The following is a 6122-nucleotide window of genomic DNA, read 5'->3' as shown; positions in this document are numbered from 1 at the left end:
GCATGTGTAGTTTCACATTTTAAGCTCACTTAAATCATAGCATCATCATGACTCCAGAAATAAACAAAAATAAAGTTTGCTTCAGCTGGCCTGATGTTAAACACTTTCACTTTGGGTTGGGCCCAATTTTAATAGTAGATCCACTAAAAATGGTATGACTAACTTAGGACCATTAATTTTGACAGGTGTGTACTCTGAGTACAACCCTTAGGAATTAGCACCATATTAATTAGTAAAAGGCAATATGTTTTTAAAGAAATAAATAATAATAAAATTAATTTCTATGAATAGAATAGAAGAAAGGATTCTACAGTGACCAGCGTCAGTCCTAGTAAACCTCAGACAGACCCAAATGCTGGTGTCAGACCTTTTTGCTTCTGCCCTCATAAACTACTGTTCTCTGGGTGGTCATTTGGAGGGCCTCCAGACTGTAAGGCCCAGGGCTTTGAGCCAAAGTTCCAACTCTATCAACACCACTGCGAAGACCAGGCAGAATATTGGCTATGTAAAAAACATATAAAGGGCAGTAAAAACCATCCCATCACACACCCTTCTGCTCACCCCTCCTTACTCAGATCTATTTATACAGCTTCCACTACCTGTATTAAAACTCCAGCCGTTGGAAGGCTGTTGCCAACGCACAGAGGATATTTAGTCATTTTTCATGTCGTATATCTATACATTTTTAAATACAGGATTTGCGGCCCTTGCGCACCACAAAATTGCAAGCTATTATTCAAGAATCAAGACAGAATGAGGCAAGTATTCCCCAGCACCAAAACAGCAACAACCACCTCTATACCTCCACCACCTATTTATTTACTAGTACGTCATGGAATGAACAGTACAGTAACTTGAATAACTTGAAAAACACATTTCAACAACAGGAGTCATGTTATCCCCAGGCAAAGGGCAAAGGTTCCACTTTGGGGCTGACCTGGAAAGAATTGGGCTAGATGAACATAGCGTTTGCCGACTCCTAAAGAGGCAGTGACAGAATCAACCAAATTAGACCATTAATCATTTCTACAGCTGTAGAAGCCGTCCCTTTTAGAACACAGGAAGGAGTACAAGAGAGTCCTGCTCTTCTCATTCCCACCCCATATCCCAAGATAGGACACAATGGCTGCAATCCTATACACACATGAGTAAGTCCCACTGAACTTGGGGTTTACTTTTGAACAGACATGTATAGGATTGCACTGTAAAGTGTGTGTGTGTGTGTGTGTGTGTGTGTGTGTGTATTTTACAAGGGATGGTAGAGGAGTTCTCCATCACCCTTGAATCAATATGTACTTTTCTAAGGCAGAAATTTTGTTCTGCAGGATTGATGGATATTTCGTCCTATCGAAAGCCATGACAGATGGGCTGCATTCAAACCTCTATGCATTTTTAAATTGCATTTACACTCAGCTAAACAAACAAGAATAGTGTCTGAAGCAAAACTGTATTTCTTTTTATGCCCCTCTCTGCATACTATGCTTCAAAAACACCACTGGGAGCCTCAGTTGGGTTTTAGCTTTGAGCCTGCTGCGTTCCCCCAAAATGCATTTTCTTTTAGCCTAGCTTTTGCTAGATTGAGAAAATGCTACAAATTTTCCCATTATTTATTAACCAAAAACAAATCAGAAATGGGAAACCCTGGATCTGTTCTATGTATTGAGTTCTCTACCACTACTCTGCAATCTTTCAGCCCCATCTTATGCATGTTGCCAGAAGTCTTCCAGAAGTTAATGGGACTTGCTCCCAGGGATGTCTGCACAGGACCACAGCCTCCAGCTGCTTTCAGATGCAACCCTTTCACTGTAGTATTGTAGAGACATCACACTTCAAATCATGAACTTGGTTCAGACAGACCTTAATCCCAGGCAAGGTTGCAAAGTTTCATGGAAGCAAAAATAACATGAAATGGCACACATAATGCAAGAAGAATGCTCTGGCACCTAGCATTCATGTAGCAAGGATATTTCAAGTACACAGAGTGCATCATCCTAGCAGCCCTTACAACAACCCTGTAAGTCTTATAGTATAAGGTAATATTATGATTTCCATGCTGCTTATAGGGAGATGAGGCCAAGAGAACAGCTGGCAGATCTAGGCCTACCTATTAAATTCAAGGTTAAAGTGAGCTTTGAAGCAAAGACTACTTGGTTCACTGCTCATACCCTGAGCCACTACACAATACTACACACTCTGCTCCTATAGTCAATGTGATGAACTGAATAGGTTTACAGGTGGGCCACTTTAAGGAGATGTCACCCCCATCCCATTCCTCAAAGGGGACTGCCACCAAGTCCCATTCCCAAAGGCACCACTCGCCACATCTCTGCTGCCTCTGGATTGGCATCTGGGAGCAGTAGTAGACAACATGATGGGTGGTAGTGCTCATCTGACCTCCCAACCACTGAAGCACTGCTGCTTACCAGTAGAGAGAGTGGCATGGCCAAGGCAGCAGGGAAGTTAGCACAGTGTAAACAAACAAGTGGAGTCAATCTGATATTCCTGCCAGCACATTTACACTGCACTGACTATCCCGGCAGAAGTGACTCAGCTATTGACTTGTCACCACCACCACCACATAGTCCACTATTGTCTGGCAACCCAAATTCAGGGGTTTGGTTCAAGGAACTCCAGGTGCTGCTGCCTTGAATAAACTTGGACTTAGTAGTTCATTTATCTAGAGGTTTCTATACCGCTCTTCAGTGTTCTTGAAGCTAATAACATGAGTTTGGCCAAACTGTGGGAGGCAGTGAAAGATAGGCGTGCCTGGCATGCTCTGGTCCATGGGGTCACAACTGAACGACTGAACAACAACAATACCGCTCTTCACCAAAAATGGTAATGGGGTGGTTTACAAAAAATTACTTAATTAAAAAAACAACCTACCAAACAAAATAATTCTCTTACACAAATAGCATAATTAAAAAACCAATACAAATAACTTAACCCATCTGCTACCAAAAGCCAGCAAGAAAAGGTGGGTTTATACCAGGTGTCTGAAAGAATGCAAAGTTGGGGCAAGATGCACCTTAGAGGGAAGGTCATTCCACAGACATGGGGCCAGCACAAAAAGTGAGCACATTTAACATGGGAATAACCAGGAGAGCTTCTTCCTCAGATCCTAATACAGTACATGGGCAGGTTGGTAAGGGAGAATATATGGGTTCAAAGCCCCACACACTGAGGGGTATTCACATGAGCACTCTCTCATAATCAGACTCCACTAACCCAGAAATATTACCTCGGGTTAAGAACTTTACCTCAGGATGAGAACAGAAATCGCGCAGCAGCAGCAGCAGCAGCAGCAGCAGCAGCAGCAGCAGCAGCAGCAGGAGGCCCCATTAGCTAAAGTGGTGCTTCAGGTTAAGAACAGTTTCAGTTTAAGAACAGACCTCCAGAACGAATTAAGTTCTTAACCCAAGGTACCACTGTACTCCTTTCTTGCAAGAAAGTCTCCCAAACAGCAGAATTGCTGTGGAAAAGGAAGAGCCCCAGCAGTGCAGCCTGATGGGAAATGGAGCTCCTGGCTCACAGTTCTACAATATTCTTGAAACAACAGTAATAATTAAAAACACTCACAGATTTATTTTAAGTATGCTCCTCTCTTCTTAAGGATTTGAGTGACCCCCTAGATAATAACAAGAATGTAAGGGGGACTCACCCTTTGAAATAACTCGATAGGCCAGGCCAGGCCTGAATCCCTTTCCTGCAGCTCTTAGTCAAAAGGGCTTCCAAAGGCCAGCAAGTCTTCTCTTCCTCCCCACCCATCTGCACACAAGAGCTTGGAAGCATTGAACCTCCTTAAAGTAACAGGACTAGTTAAGCCATAGGGGTTACATAGGTACAGGTTTTGCTTAAAGCAAATGGCAAGCCCTATATGACAAGACTAGAAGAGAAAGCGAGCTGCATTTAAACCTGCATTTGTTTTCCCCAAAATCCAAACAGAATTAAAAGGGTGGGTGTGGATATTAAGTTTATGGGTGGGGTGGAATTCGTAAGGGCTGGGGGGAAATTACCCCATATTTCATATGTTTAAAAAATGTCCTGCTTTGGAAGGAGAGAATACTTTTTGTGCTGTCGCTCGCTCAGTGTGAAGGAGCAGAGATAAAAAGAGGGGAGCAGAAACAGAACAAAAAGAGAGACTAAGGTTCAAATAAGACGTGACATTAATTGCATTGTTCCATTTCACATGCAGGTTTTTAAAAATGCAAACAGCTGCCGTAGCGGCGGTAGGAATTATAATGATTGGGACTGCAGCAGGCATAGAGTTTTCCTGCTAGCCTTGAAGAAAATTCCTCTTCTGAAGGCAGTGTTGGCTTTAGGGAGTAAACCCCACCCCCCATCAATAGGGAATTCCCACTTATTGCAGATACTGTGCTACAACTTTAGAAGAGGGCTTTTTCATCAGGACCACAGCAGGGGAGAAAGATGTTAACTTCCTACTTCTTGCCTGCTGCAATGCTAAACATCTTCAGTTTCCTCTGATATGATTTTGCATTTTTGAAGTGCAAAGAATGAACTCCTGAGTCCTGCCTAGTTTGGCCAGAGGGGAAGAAAAGGGGAGTAAAGGGGAGGCAAAGAGACCCTGTAAGGTGGAGAAACGGAGAAGAGGCAGGTGGGGTAACATACGGTGCAGAGAAATCTGTGATGGTGTAGAGATGAGAAAAGAGTACTATAGATGAACAGAGAAATGGAGTCAGAGATACAGAGAATGGAAAAAGAAAAAGAGGAAGATTTTAAAAATAGGTGTAGAGAGAGAGACCTATGTAACAGATGAAGAGCACACAGAACTGTGGCTACAGAGGGGGAGAAAATAAAGGAATGAAGGAGGCTGAAAGAAATGTTGGTGCAGAGAAAAATACTGTTAACAGAAAATGGACTAAAAAAACAAACCCTAAGCACTTGGTTGAAAATGTGACACTGTCCCAGTAGTGATATAGCACTGTGGCCCTTTTGAATTAACGAACAGGTAAAAGTGGCCCTCACAAGTGATTTGTGCATCCTTCTTTTAAGTGTTAATAAGAGCTACGTTTCAGTATATCCCTCCTTGTTAAATTTCAAGCCACTTATCAATTCACTTTGCCTAAACACCTCTTCATTTTCTGTACCCTAAGCAGTATTGTTGCCTTCATCTTCCTTTCAGGTTGCTTTGCCACCCTCCACTGTAACGCAGATGACTATGTTCCGCCCAAGAACACAAAATGGTTGTATTTCAGTAGCAGCTTGTGTTGTTTTGGATAGATTTCACAGCCTTACCCAAAGGTGCCTCCTTGTCTAGTTTAATTACAAGACTCATAATTTTGGGGGTTTTCTAGCTGCCTGAAATTATAAGAAATATGCTATAAGTGGGGAGTTTGGTTTTCTTGTAAAAAAAAATATTCTGTTTAGAACTCTGCTTTCCTTGCACTTGGGGTGGGAAAGATGCATGCTGTGCATATTAAAGGCTCAGAGGCAAAAAAAAAAAAAGAGATGATGAAGAAGCTGCTAAAATCAGAGTTTTAATGCAGTCTTGTGAGCTTCTGCTTTTAGAACATTTGGAGTTTTTTAGTCATTAGCATTTTTTTTTATTTGCTCCATTCACCTTGCTGCAATTATTGTTAAGGAACCTAATATTATTGGCAGTTCAGCAACCACTTCAGTTATGGGTCTTGGTAAAAGTGGTATCCAACTTGATGATTAATAACTGAACACTACATGATACAGAGCCTAGGGCTTGCTGATCAGAAGGTCGGCAGTTCGAATCCCCGCGATGGGATGAGCTCCCCTTGCTTGGTTCCAGCTCCTGCCCACCTAGCAGTTCGAAAGCACGTCAAAGTGCAAGTAGATAAATAGGTACCGCTCCGGCGGGAAGGTAAACGGCATTTCCGTGCACTGCTCTGGTTCGCCAGAAGCGGCTTTGTCATGCTGGCCACATGACCCGGAAGCTGCACACCGGCTCCCTTGGCCAGTAACGCGAGATGAGTGCTGCAACCCTAGTCGGACACGACTGGACCTAATGGTCAGGGGTCCTTTTACCTTTACATGATGTCAACCATATCTCTGCATATCTATACTGCTATTCTCCAGCTACATGATTAAAAATAATGGATTTATGAAGTTAGTGGTCTTAATTGGCTTCTAAA

Source organism: Lacerta agilis, chromosome 3, assembly GCF_009819535.1.
Source record: "Lacerta agilis isolate rLacAgi1 chromosome 3, rLacAgi1.pri, whole genome shotgun sequence".
Classification (NCBI taxonomy): domain Eukaryota; kingdom Metazoa; phylum Chordata; class Lepidosauria; order Squamata; family Lacertidae; genus Lacerta; species Lacerta agilis.
The sequence above is the reverse complement of the archived record's forward strand: the minus strand, read 5'-3'. Positions refer to the sequence as shown.